We start from the raw sequence: 14,905 nt of genomic DNA, 5'->3' as shown, positions 1-14,905 counted from the left end.
ATAATATCAGCTGCACTCAGCTTAGCTCCCCATAGGGGACTGCCCCTATCCTTCTCCAGGAGTGGTGAAACACATCAAGGAAAGTTGGTTCTTGGCTGTATCCAGTCAATTTATTGACTATTAAATAACACGGTAAGAGGAGCTAAGTAGGGTTTGGCTGAAATTCTTTCCTATTTTCAATGGTGAGTTGAGACAGACTATAGTGGCCAGCATCCAGACTGTCTATGTGTTAGAAAGTCCGGTCTTGAGCGGAGCTATGGAACTTAGTGTCAAGTTTCTGTGATAGTGAGCCCTTGTAGAAAGCCAACTTGGGTGTTCTCGAGGGCGCGGAGTCTAAGCCTTTAGCCTGCTTTTTCACCAGGGCACCTGATGGTGGGGATGGACTGCAACAAGCTGGAACCAGGTAGTGGCCCCCCAGGTACACCCAACTGACAATTCAGAGACCACTCATGTATGCAGAGTACAGATGACAGGGGACAGAAGAGGACCGGGAAACGAACTGTGGGCAAGACAAAAGTGGTGGATGAAGTCATGGTTGGTACATGAAAAGTCAGACAGAATACCAAGTAAGAATAATAAGTAATGCAAGGCAAACCAGGAGCTCAGAGAAGCTGGGAAGTTGCTCAGGCTACGCGGGCTGCACTGAGCATGTCTTATATAGTCAAGCAGACTGGACGATCTAGCAGAAGCACTTCAGCAAGGAGGTAGGAATTTCACATGCAGGGAACTGCAGGCTAAACCATTACAGTGTACTTCGGGATCCAGCCTGTCACATGACTGCAATTTCAGATGGCTAAACCAAGCTTTTTAAAAATTACTTTTAATCCATTTACTAATTAATGGCGGGATATGAAATAGTTAGTTGATCTAATTTACGTTTATATTTTTAAAGTGATTAGTTTTACTTTTTTCATTTTTAATTTTAAAAGTTTTGTATTTTGGGAAAGACCTACATCGTGTACATTTTAGTTTTATTTTTTTATAAATCAGATTTTATGTATCAGATTTTCATGTACACACAAAAAAAACTATTGAAATCAAAACACAAATAATCATAACATCACAGAAACATACACAAAGCCTCAAAAGAAAAAAAAAAAAAGGGAAATTTTAACCCACCCATTTCCCCATTCCTTCCAGTCAATACACACTTCTTTTATCCTCTAAGTAAAAACTATCTATATTCCTCCTAACTCAAATCCGTATCCATATGGTCAAGCCACGGCTTCCAGATAGTATTGAACCTCTTAGATAAGTTCCTCATAAAGAAAATATGCCTCTCATAGGAAATGCATCTATTCAGATCGAATATCCAATCAGATATAGTGGGGGGAGGTCCACTTAATGGCAATTTGTCTCCGAGCCACAAAGAGCGCTCATGCAACAGTAAACCACCTTGGTGGTTTAAGTACTGAGCTATCAAGATAGCCTAGTAGACATATTAAAAAAATCCACATCATGTACATTTTAATGCAATCTACAGCTAAAATGCACTGTAGTAGGCAGAGCTACCTTTGAACTGCACAGACCACCAAACAAGAAAAAGAATGGTGTCATGTTTTCTGTACTATTAACAACTTCAATACCGGGCGCTCTCACCCCCTTCCCGCCCAGGCCAATTTTCAGCTTTCAGCGCTGTCACTCTTTGAAATGACAATTGTGCGGTCATACCACACTGTACCCAAATTAAATTATCATTTATTTAGACAGATAGCGCTTTCTTTTGGTGGTATTTAATTAAAATGAACATTTTTAAAAGAAAAACATTTTTCTTAGTTCCTGTTATACAATTTTGTAAATAAGTAATTTTTCTCCATCACTGATTTGCGCTGATGAGGCTGCACTGATGAGCACTGATAGGCTGCACTGATGGAACGGCATTAAAGGACACTGAGGAGGCACTAATATGCAGCACTAATAGATGGGCAGCGCCAATGAGCAGGCAGTGATGGATGCTGAAAGACAGCACTGACTGGCATCACTGATGGGCACTGACTGGCATCAATGCTGGGCACTGTTGGGGCTGCACTGATAATCAGGGCACCGATTATTAGTGCAGGTCTCCTCTGTGAGAAAATGCCACTAATCGGAGAGAGGATAACCGGCTGTGACTGCTTGTGGCTTCACAGCTGACTGCTTGATTGATATCATTGATTACGCAACTTTCTGGGGTCTGTGACTGTCCCAGAAGGCCACAGGGGAAGGGGGGCGAACATCCTCTCAGATCGCCGCTGTGATCTAACCTGGAAATGTGGGGGAGTCCCCTTAAAAAAAATATGTCCCAAATGTTAAGGAAAAGGGGGGGGAGGAGAAAGAACGGGACTTCCCCTTTTGGGTCAAGTTCTGCTTTAAGAGCCTTCTGACTCCTCTCACCATCCCCTGCACCATCTTTCTTCTACAATTCTCTTGCTGAATTTAGCCAAAAATATTGAAATATGGAAAAAAGGAAAGTAGAAAGTTTATACATTTTGAAGCTTGGTACCAGCCGTCTAAAGGTTCTCCCACAGGCACTAGCCCACAAGTGCTTCTATTTTAACCACTTGCCGACCAGGCTTTTTCTGGCACTTTTAGTTTAAATCAGTATTTTTTGCTAGAAAATTACTTAGAACCCCCAAACATTATACAATTTTTTAGCAGAGACCTTAGGGAATAAAATGGCAATCGTTGCAATTTTTAATGTCAAACGGTATTTGCACAACGGTCTTTCAAACACAATTTTGTGGAAAAAAATACATTTTATTACATGCGATTGAGAGTTGATGTAGCAATAGCACCTTAAGACCTATCTTTTTCCTTGATGGCCTTGAGGCAATCCACGAGGCCTCTGCGATTATCCTTCTATATATACCATCATTGCCATGTACTGCATGTTCACATATTTCTATGCGGAAAAATTTTGATTGTTATGTTTAATCATATTTTCAATAAAGACTTATGGAAAGAAAAAATAAATTTTAATTAATAAAAGAAAAAAAAAACATGTACCCCATTTTTTAGGGAAAATGCAGAGTAAATAGATACCTAGCATGTCACAGTTCAAAATTGCGCACGCTCGTGGAATGGCATCAGACTATGATACTTCATGTTCATAGGCAACATTTTAAACAGCTTTACAGGTTACCTGTTTAGAGTTACAGAGGAGGTCTAGCGCTAGAATTATTGCTCTCGCTCTAACATTTGGGGGGATACCTCAGTTTACATATGCGTGGGCGACTTACGTATACGTTCACTTCTGTGAAGTACGGAGGGATGGGGGCACTTTACATTTTTTTTATTTATTTTACTTTTCTTACTATTTTTACACTGTCCCTTTAATTTTAATTTTTATTTTTTTTAGCACTTTTATTCCTATTACAAGGAATGTAAACATCCCTTGTAATAGAAATAAGGATGACAGGTCCTCTTTATGGGGAGATATCGGGTCAAAAAGACCCCAAATCTCTTCTTTACCTTTAAAAGTAAAAGATCAAACACAAAATTATTTACTTGCAGCCTGGACCAGGAGTGACATCATGATGTCATTCCGGTCCTCCAAGGCCATAGAGGTGATCAAAGAGTATCTAATCCCGGTAAACCACTTGCAATCAGTGGCGTTTCCAGCTTTCAAATTTAGGGGGGGCACATGGGGGACAGGGACAAAAGTAGGGGGGCAACTATAAAATGTGTGTGTGTGTGTGTGTGTATATATATATATATATATACTTACTGGGGCCCTTTACTATGACCCCACAATGGGCCCTTTCACATGTTCTGCAGTGAGCTCCCTTCCTACTGTATTGGGCCCCCCAGGGTGGCAGAAAACAAGAGATATATGTCACCAGCATACCAAGAAAATATAAGGATCCAAAGCAGTGGGAGAACTATCAGGATTGCAAAGGTTGTCTTGCCTCCGGGCCCTGGTGTTCTGCCACTGTGGGGTTCCCCAGCCTCCTCTTGCTGTCCTGCCCCTGCTATTGACAGTGCTGGTCTGTCATCTCTTGGAATTTACAGGCTGGTTCTCCTGTCCTAAGGACGGGAGAAATCAGTCTGTTTTTTCAGTAACTGAGTGTCCTGGTGGAGTCCTTCCTGCAACTTGGTCTTCTCCCTGCCAATGAGGATGCAGGTGAAGGAGCAGATCGGGCGGCCGTGGTTTTGTGAGCGCTCGCATTATGCAGTGTCAGCGAGCAGAGGGAGGGGGGAGGAATCACCCGCAGGAGCTGACTGGGGACTCTCTCCCTCTTAGAGATTGATTTTTTGTAAAAAAAAAATAAAAATTTTTTTTTTTGGAGGGGCACAGCACAATGTTGGGGGGTCAGGGCCCCCTCTGGCCCCCCCTAGGGACGCCATTGCTTGCAATCCGCAACGTATCTATGTATTGCGGTCTGTAAGTGGTTAAATACGGCTCCAGATGTAAGCTCTGATTGCAGAATTCCCAACTGGAGAGAATGCTTTGGAGTGGACAGGAAAATGCAGCAATCTTCTCAGAAGATTATATATGAATTTAACATATTTTATTCATGTTATTTACCTGTAAAATCCTCCCTTGTGTACACATCCAAAAGCCCGAGAGACTGCAACTGGATGCCGTTATCTTGGATGTGATATCAGCAGTCCCAGGGGTGAGCAATAAATGCAGAGAGTTTATGAGGACATAGCGCAGTACATCCATTAATGAGTCGTAATTTTTTTTTATGCTGCTACAGTGCCTTGAAAAAGTATTCATACCCCTTGATTTTTTTTCCACATTTTGTCATGTTACAACCAAAAGCATAAATGAGTTTTACTGGGATTTTATGTGATAGACCAACACAAAGTGGCACATAAATGTGAAGTGGAAGGAAAATGATAAATGGTTTTCAAATTTTTACAAATAAATATCTAAAAAGTGTGGCGTGCATTTGTATTCAGTCCCCCTTTACTCTGCTACCCCTAACTAAAATCTAGTGGAACCAATTGCCTTCAGAAATCACCTAATTAGTAGAGTCCACCTGTGTATAATTTAATCTCAGTATAAATACAGCTGTTCTGTGAAGCCCTCAGAGGTTTGTTAGAGAACCTTCATGAACATACAGCATCATGAAGGCCAAGGAACACACCAGACAGGTCAGTGATAAAGTTGTGGAAAAGTTTAAAGCAGGATTAGGTTATATAAAAATATCCCAAGCTTTGAACATCTCACGGAGCACTGTTCAATCCATCATCTGAAAAGGGAAAGAGTATGGCACAACTGCAAACCTACCAAGACATGGCCATCCACCTAAACTGACAGGCTGAGCAAGGAGAGCATTAATCAGAGAAGCAGCCAAGAGGCCCATGGTAACTCTGGAGGAGCTGCAGAGATCCACAGCTCAGGTGGGAGAATCTGTCCACAGGACAACTATTAGTCGTGCTCTCCACAAATCTGGTCTTTATGAAAGAGTGGCAAGAAGAAAGTCATTGTTGAAAGAAAGCCATAAGAAGTCCCGTTTGCAGTTTGGGAGAAGCCATGTGGGGGACACAGCAAACATTAGGAAGAAGGTGCTCTGATCAGAAGAGACCAAAAATGAACTTTTTGACCTAAAAACAAAACGCTATTTGTGGTGGAAAACTAACACTGCACATCACCCTGAACACACCATCCCCACCGTGAAACATGGTGGTGGCAGCATCATGTTGTGGGTATGCTTTTCTTCAGCAGGGACAGGGAAGCTGGACAGAGTTGATGGGAAGATGGATGGAGCCAAGCACAGGGCAATCTTAGAAGAAAACCTGTTAGTGTCTGCAAAAGACAGACTGGGGCAGAGGTTCACCTTCCAGCAGGATAACGACCCTAAACATACAGCCGGAGCTACGATGGAATGGTTTAGATAAAAGCATATTCATGTGTTAGAATGGCCCAGTCAAAGTCCAGACCTAAATCCAATTGAGAATATGTGGCAAAACTTGAAAATTGCTGTTCACAGACGCTCTCCATCCAATCTGACAGAGCTTGAGCTATTTTGCAAAGAAGAATGGGCAAAAATGTCCCTCTCTAGATGTGCAAAGCTGGTAGAGACATCCCCAAAAAGACTTGCAGCTGTAATTGCAGTGAAAGGTGGTTCTACAAAGTATTGACTCAGGGGGGCTACAAATGCACGCCACACTTTTCACATATTTATTTGTAAAAAAAAATTCAAAACCATTTATCATTTTCCTTCCACTTCACAATTATGTGCCACTTTGTGTTGGTCCATCACATAAAATAAAATACATTTACGTTTTGGATGTAACATGACGAAATGTAGAAAATCTCAAGGGGTGTGAATACTTTTTCAAGGCACTGTATAACTATGCTCAACGAGTTATACTTCAGTTTTTTTCTTTTGGGGATTTCCTGCAGCTCGTTGATTTGGTAACTCAGATCAGGCCACATTTCTGTATTACAGTAACTAACATCTACCTTTAAACAGCAGCCAAGAAACGAAACGTGAAGCAGGAACTGTGAAGACAAAGAGCCAGTAGGTTGGGTCAGATTACAGAATGGTTTAATAGACTGAAAATTACAAATGTATAGAGTACATGTACAGGAGTTAATAAAAGTACACCGATTGTTACACCGATTCAGGAAAGTTTTCGTGCAATCCAATACACCATGCACATTGCAGCGATACCACATATGTGCATTTATTCGTTATTTGTACCTGTAGTAGGGCCCAGAAACAATAGTGCGCATTTTGCTTTTTTCGTGACTCTCTGTGATTGGACACAGCCGATCACCAGGTTTCAGCCAATGATTTTGAAAGTTGAATTACTCGTGCTGTGCCCAATCAGAGCATGGATCGTCAGGGGGCGTGTGCATCCCAAACCGGAAGCAGGCATGCAACTTATAGGTATGTTGTCCGGCCTGCCTGTGCCACTTGTCCACAGTAAGATTACTGTGGGCGGGTGGCAAAAGGTAAAGGCAGTTGGGTGCAACGTCCCAAGCTCAGGTTTTGAAAAGTAACATTTACATTTTTACATTATAGTCATAACATTTTGCATACTTTTAAAGGATGCGGCAACCTAAAACATTTTGAGAAACTCTGTTCCATACTGTATATAAACAGCATATTGGTATAAAATCTAAAGTCAAGTGACTTTGCCTAGGGTGAGATGATTTTATTGGTCTTCTGCAAGCAGAATGAAGCATCTTCTCAGTCTCTTTTCCTCCACTTATCTGACTGCAACTCTGTAAATTTGTAGCACATTCATGAACTGCACAGGCACCACAATTTACATGATTGTGTCACCTCTGAACCAAGCATCAGAGTCCAAGAAGTGGATGATAACCCTGGATGATGAACAAAGATGGGGAGTATAATAAATTTGTATCCAAGGATAGGGGTCCTCATTAGAATGCACCACCTCCCCATATTAAAGTCATTATAAGGAAAATGTGAAAATGGAAGTTTTGAGGTGCAAAATTACTTTACTTAACACAATCAAAATATATAGAATTTTATTGTATAAACATTAAAAATGTTAAAAACATATGAAGATTCATATGATCATGATACAAAGGATTTGTGGCTCGTCACGTTTCACCATAAATATGGCTTCTTCAGGAGATTATTTTAAACCTTACGTATAGTATCACTACAAATAAACAAAGAAAACATTAAGTATATTTTCAACACATTTAGAATAAACAATTCATTTATAGAGACCATAAAGGTCTAAAATTACACACAAAGTATAGACAATCATTTACATAGATCATCTAATGGTTGAATCCTCACCCCAAGTACAAGCACTGCTCCAAAGGACTATAAAGAACCCCGAATGGACAGTCTTGGCAAAGTATTAGTATGTCACAGAAGGGGTATACCCCTTAATTGAACCTGCAGGAAGATATCACTGATTAGGCTTAGATAAGCTGGATTATATCTAGTAAAACCTAATTAATCTATTTCCACCTACCCTGTATCAATAAATGGACAGGGGGAAGAGGAATAATGGCCTCTTTGAGATAAAAACCTCATCAGAAAACAAAGTATAAGCTGAGTAGAAACAGTGGAACCTAAAAGGCATATAATATGGTCATGAATATCAATATCCATAATCAGCCTCTTTAAGGATGCCATTATTCCTCTTCCCCCTGGACATTTATTGACACAGGGTAAGTGGACATAGATCATTTAGGTTTTCCTAGATATAATCCAACTTATCTAAGCCTAATCAGTGATATCTTTCTGCAGGTTCAATTAAGGGGTATGTATACCCCCTCTGTGACATACTAATACTTTCCCAAGACTGTCCATTCGGGGGTCTTAATAGTCCTTTGGAGCTGTGCTTGTATTTGGGGTGAGGATTCAACCATCAGATGATCTATGTAAATGATTGTATACTTTGTGTAATTTTAGACCTTTATGGTCTTTATAAATGAATTGTTTATTCTAAATGTGTTGATCAAATATACTTAATGTTTTTCTTTATTTGTAGTGATACTATACATAAGGTTTACAATAAGCTGATGAAGAAGTCATGTTTATGGTGAAACATGTCGAGCCACAAATCCTTTGTATAACGATCATATGAATTTTCATATGTTGATTTTAACATTTTTAATGCTCATACAATAAAATTCTATTTATTTTGATTATGTGTTAAGTAAAGTAATTTTGCACCTCAAAACTCCCATTTTCAAATTTTCCTTATGAAGATGGTGAGTCCTTCTAAAGAGAGAAGAAGAGGCTGTTGTCAGGGGGAGTACCGTGATCTCTTATGGCCTGTACACACAATCCGAAAATTGTACAGCATAGAGCTTTCGATGGCCAATCACGACATGTTCATCCAATATTATGCGATAGGATAAGCACAAAAATGTTCCTTGTACTTTACCAGATCATACGATTTTTGTTTAATCAGTACAGTTATCATCCAAAAATACAACGCAAATACATGACATCACTTCCGATTTTTTATTCTGTTGTACGAGAATTTTTGTAACTTTAGTAATCTCTTCATTTTCGATAAGAGAGATAAGCATACAAACAAAAACAGACGATCATATGTCCAATAATCTCATTGTGTGTACGATGCATAGGAGGGAAATAAATAACTGAAAGTGTAATGCCGTGTACACACTACACACAAACTTGTCCGACGAAACTAATCTGTCGGACAATTCAACAGTGTGTGGGCTTCATCCGACCTGCAGCAGACCTTTGCTGTCGAAAATGTGACGGACTTTAGATTTCGAACATGTTTCAAATCTTTCCGACGTACTAGAGTCCGGTCGAAAAATCCGCTCGTCTGTATGCTAGTCCGACTGACGAAAACCGACGCTAGGGTAGCTATTGGCTACTGGCTATGAACTTCCTTATTTTAGTCCGGTCGTACGTCATCACGTACAAATCCGTCAGACTTTGGTGTGATCGTGTGTAGGAAAGTCCGTTCATTAGAAAGTCCGTCATAACTCTGACGAAAGTCCGTCGGAAAGACCGTCGGACCTTTGATGGCGAAAAGTCCGCCCGTGTGTACATGGCATTATACTTATACAATACTTAGCATGCATGATTTATATCCCGGTCACACCGATCGTGACACTTAAATCATGCTACTTCACTTGAAGTAACACAAATTTCAAAATAGCATTTCAGTGCTACTTCATGCACAGATGTCTATGCAAGTCGCACCTGAACTTGCAAAAAGTAGTGCAAAAACTACTTTCAAAATCAAATCAGTGCGAGGATGATGGAGTGGACTTTGTCCATTGCGGACAATAGGGTGAGACTTGTCATGCGATTTGAAACTATAAAGCTACATCGGTGTGACCAGGGGCTTAAACTAGCCAGTTAGTTCAAGCTCAATATGATTGTTGTCAAAATGCATTTTTTTTTTTGTAACATTGGGGTTGATTTACTAAAACTGGAGAGTGAAAAATCTAGTGCAGCTGTGCATAGAAGCTACCGTTTTTTTTTTTTGTCAAAGCTTAATTGAACAAACTGAAGTTAGAAGCTGACTGGCTACATGCACATCTGCACCGGATTTTGCACTCTCCAGTTTTAGGGCCAGTTCACACCACATGAAGTCCAGTGGGGGTTTTTTTCTGCATCAAAACGCATGGAAAGTATATTATATGATTTGCAATGACATAGTTCACACCAGTGCTTTCCAGTTCCAGAAAAAAAAAAAGTAGAACATGCTGCATTTTTCCTGCACTGGAACGCAGTAAAATGCATCAAAAATGCATTGAAATGCACTGGAACGCATCAAAACGGACCTGACCCCATTACAGTTTAAAAGAAACAGGAAAAAAAGCACCTGGAATGTGCAGAAACACATCAAAAAAGCACTATAAAGCACAAAAAGTGCATTAAAAATGCGCGTGCAAAAACACATCCGGAACAGATCTGGAGAGTGTTTTTATGGTGTGAACCAGCCCTTAGTAAAACCAAATAATTGTGTACCCCATCTCAATCAGCTGCCAGTTTGGAGCTATATAAGAACAGAGACGTCTACAGGAAATGGCTAAATGATCTGTCGTCATCGCTTGGACATTGTCATGTGATCCTTTGATCCCCACTTGTGTTAGAAAGTATAATGTCATCAACCAGCAGGTATATTGCATGAGTGATCGTTCATTGACTGCGAGGTTTAATGGATCGTAATATTTCTCTTTAAAGTGATAGTAAACTTTGTTTTTATTTTTACCTACAGATAAGCTTATTATAAAGCTAAATGAATATCTCCTAAGCGTGCACCATTTAGGAGATATTCTAGTGCGCAGCAGCCGTTGACATCACCGGCACATGCACTCTGCAGGAATGACATAACCCGTGCATGCACAGTAGTACGGCTTGACCATTCAAGCTGCAGTAGCCCGCAAACCCAGAAGGAAGACGGGGTGAAGATGGAAGCCTCTGCAGAGGTGAAAGCGCGCTGCTGGAAGGCTTAGTTTCAAGGTAAGTCTTTCATAATGTGCTAGTATGCAATACATACTAGCACAATATGCCTTAACCTTGCAGGGAGTTTTTTCAACCTTTACTACCGCATTCAATGAGCTGTCCTGGAGATTTGAAATTTATTTCTCTCATTTTTATTCTACTTTTAAGAAAAATCAAGCCAGTTCACTTATTTTGTTACAAATTTTATTACACATGTATTATACAAACTTTATTAACATACAAGTATAGACAGATTCATTAGGTTTCTTTTTTTTTTTTTTTAAACAATAGATTTTTATTGAAGGGATTTTCTTAACAATACAGATTGACATTGTCACGATAATAATTGTGACTAACTTCTTTGCAATAGTTAAGAATATTCTTATACAAATACAGTAATTGATAGTTTGTACCAGCCTACCCCTATTGGATTCAAACTGTAGGCATGGATAGGCCATCAATTGCGTTAATTAGTTGAATACAGAAAATTGTAAGGAAAACAAAAAAAAACAAAACACATATACATACACATATATATTTAAATTAACTGAACAAAACGTGTTGCATAGGTTAATAAAGTGGGTCCAGGATGATATACTACATCTGAGGTGTGTTTATATATGACTTCAGTGTACTTCCAATTTGTCATAAGATTATATATTACATTGTTTTAAGTAATTGGATGCTTTGGGATGGGATATGCAAGTACTCCATTTCTTTCTAAATGTAATGGTGGAATAGTTTTTATAAGCCAGTATTAATTCGTATTGGGCCTGTGTGTTAATTCTGGCTATAACTGTCGATAAATTGGGTGCATTACTGGATTTCCAGAGGCTGGATATAGCGAGTCTTGCTGCTATTAGTGTGTGGAATACAATTGTTCTGAATTCTTTAGGATATATATCTAAATTAATACCTAGCAAGGCTGTGGCAGGATTTAGTTTATTTAGGATGCCCGTAAGGTCTGCAATGAAGGAAGTTATTGAATTCCAGAAGCTTTGCAAACTTTTACAGTTCCATAGAATGTGTAAAAGGTTACCCGTCTGATCATTGCATCTCCAGCATAAATTAGATGTAGAGGGGTATATTTTCGATAATCTATATGGGGTCAGATACCACCTATTGAGTATTTTTTGTGCATTGTCCCAGTGCTCGATACATGCTGATGATTTGCTAGATATATGAATGGCTTTTTTCCATTGTTCCCAGGTAAATTTTTGTTCTAGATCTCTCTCCCATTTAATCATGTGTGTGTTTTTATTGTCAAGTGGGTGAGTCGATAATAGATCATAAAAAAGAGAAATTCCTTTTATTGATAGTTGATTTTGACGTGTGAAAAATTGCCGTATAGTTAAAGGGATTTCTACAGGGTTAGTCGGTTTGAAATCTTTTAGTTTGGTATGTTTCCTCAATTTAGTTAGAGTGATCTCTTTATAATGCAAGGGTAAATTTACGTAAAGATGATAACCTTCTTTAACCCATTCGTCAGAATTTAGACGTATTTTACAATAATTGATTGCTCCTGTCGGAATCATTAACTTGATTTTATTTTGGATATTTTTAGTTTTTGAAAGCGCAAGGCTGGAAGCCCATTCCTCCATTTATTAGCTTCAAAGAAAACAGTCCAGAGCTAAACGGTTTTCCTTCATTCGTTTTGGTTACTTCTGACATTAAGCAAAGTGAGCTCAATTCACAAAAATATAATGATTGTTATATTTAATTCTTTAATATAAAAGACAACAATCAATCAAAAACCCAGGTAAAATTCATAAAATACAGTAAGCAAAAAAAAAAACATATACACAATGTACGTATAATTACAAACATATAATAAATAATAAAAAGGTATATCCCCTAGAAACTTATCCTTACAACCACATAGCTCCCAAAAAAGGAGGCAAGAGAAAAGTGAGAGGTGGAGGAAACCCTCTGCCAAGAACACATACCCTTTCTGATCTTCCTCCCATCTATGATCTAGGGCAGGGATATGCAATTAGCGGACCTCCAGCTGTTGCAGAACTACAAGTCCCATGAGGCATAGTAAGACTCTGACAGCCACAAGCATAACACCCAGAGGCAGAGCATGATGTGACTTGTAGTTTTGCAACAGCTGGAGGTCCGCTAATTGCATATCCCTGATCTAGGGGCTACCTGGCTTCTCCGCCTTGCCCCCACTTTTCAAACCCCCCCCCCAGCTCCCCCAACCACCCCCCTCTTCCTGTGTTAGGCTGGGTTCACACATATGTGATGCGGGAACTAGCGCAATTCCTGTGTGGGTTCCTGCATTACGTCACTGGGATACAGTTCAGACTGCCCTCTGCGAACCGTATCGCATACTAGCACAGAAATACTTACCTTAGAATGAAGCCCTCCAAGGGCACGCTGTCACCGATGAGAGGGCTTCCATCTTCACCTTCCAGGTTTGCGATGATGCCACTCCCGCACGTGAGTCTCCGGCACAAAGCTCTGAAGGTCCAGCAAGGTATGCCGGACCTTCAGAGCTCATGCACCGGTGATGTCAGCGGCTGCATCCAGGGTGAATATGTCGTAAACGGTGCACGTTTAGGAGATAATCATTTTACCTACAGGTAAGCCTTATTATAGGTTTACTTGTAGGTAAAAATCGCAAAGCGGACTTTACTATCGCTTTAAGACTTTCCTGCCATCAGTAGAAACATTTTGGGAATTAGTTTGTGGATTACAAATAGTCTCACTTTGAGAGTAAGTACTCTAATGATAGTTTACAGGCACCACCACAAGCAGACTTTATATCCGTTCTCCCTCTGTCCAGTGGTAAAGTTAGGGAATAAGAGCAAGAAGGGGGGCCCTATACCGTTGTTACAAGGCCAATGGTGGCTGAGTAAGACATACCGGTAAGTGCTTAATTTCTCTGAAACATTAAAAAAAAAAATGCTTATCTGAACTTTTATTTTTTTTAATAGCAGGCAACGATTAGAACCCCATTCAGGTCTTAACCTCCCTGGCGGTATGATTATGTCAGATTTTTGATGCTGAAAGCTGTACAATTATTTTGCATGGAAATTTGGCGTTTTATATTGAAGGTCTGTAATTCTTAGAAATAACTCACTTAAATCTGTCCAAACAAGAGTCTAGTAGATATCCCGGGTATGATAAAGTTTGAAACACGAAATCAAAAATTATAATATAATAAATAACTATGAATAATTATGAGAAATAATAATAATAAAAAAAATTATTCAATAATGTAATCAAATCAAAAACACTGAAATTTGCTCAGTTGCTGAATAGTCGCTGTCATTACTTTCAGTGTTTGATGACGGATTTCCCCACAAATCACTATCGCTCAATTCTGCAAGTGATTCTAATTTATTATCGCTGTTTTCTAGCTGGTCTAAAACCACTTTTGATGTAAAGGGACGGTTTTGGTTGCCATGGACAATCTCCAGTTTCCAGTCAAAAAGAACAGTATTTGTAATATAAAACTGCATGCAGGGCACTGGACAAATCACTAGGGACAAAAGTGAGTTGAAATAAATTGATACAGTAATGTAATCTATAAGATTACAGTGTACTGTATATGTATTGGGTTTTTTACTTTTTGAATTTGGCGCCGTTCTCCGTCCCCGTGCGTCGCAACGCTCGCAGGGAACGGAGCCCGGGAACAGTGATAGATCGAGCGGAGGACACGGCTCACACATTCAGCTGGAGGACATAGCAGGATCAAGGGGACAAGGTAAGTAACTTTGCCTGGATCCTGCAATGCATTGCCGAGTGTGGCTCGGGGCTTACTGCTTTTGGTGCTGAAAATCCACCCCGAGCCACACTCGGGATTACCGCCAGGGAGGTTAATTGCCCTATGTGACCTCACTAGGAAGATTCACCCTGTTTGTTTTGCTGACCATAAATCACCAGATCTAAAAGTGGAAAGAAATCCAGCATTTTGAATTGTTGTCAGAACAAGAAGAGAAAAAAATCTGCTGATGGGGATATGCCTGTTTCTGTCACAAGTTCACTCTCTCAATCCTTTTTCTCAACTGTCTTAAGAGGACTTTTCTCAT

The sequence above is a fragment of the Aquarana catesbeiana genome, linkage group LG09, assembly GCF_042186555.1.
Source record: "Aquarana catesbeiana isolate 2022-GZ linkage group LG09, ASM4218655v1, whole genome shotgun sequence".
Lineage (NCBI taxonomy): Eukaryota > Metazoa > Chordata > Amphibia > Anura > Ranidae > Aquarana > Aquarana catesbeiana.
This window is presented reverse-complemented; position numbering follows the sequence as displayed.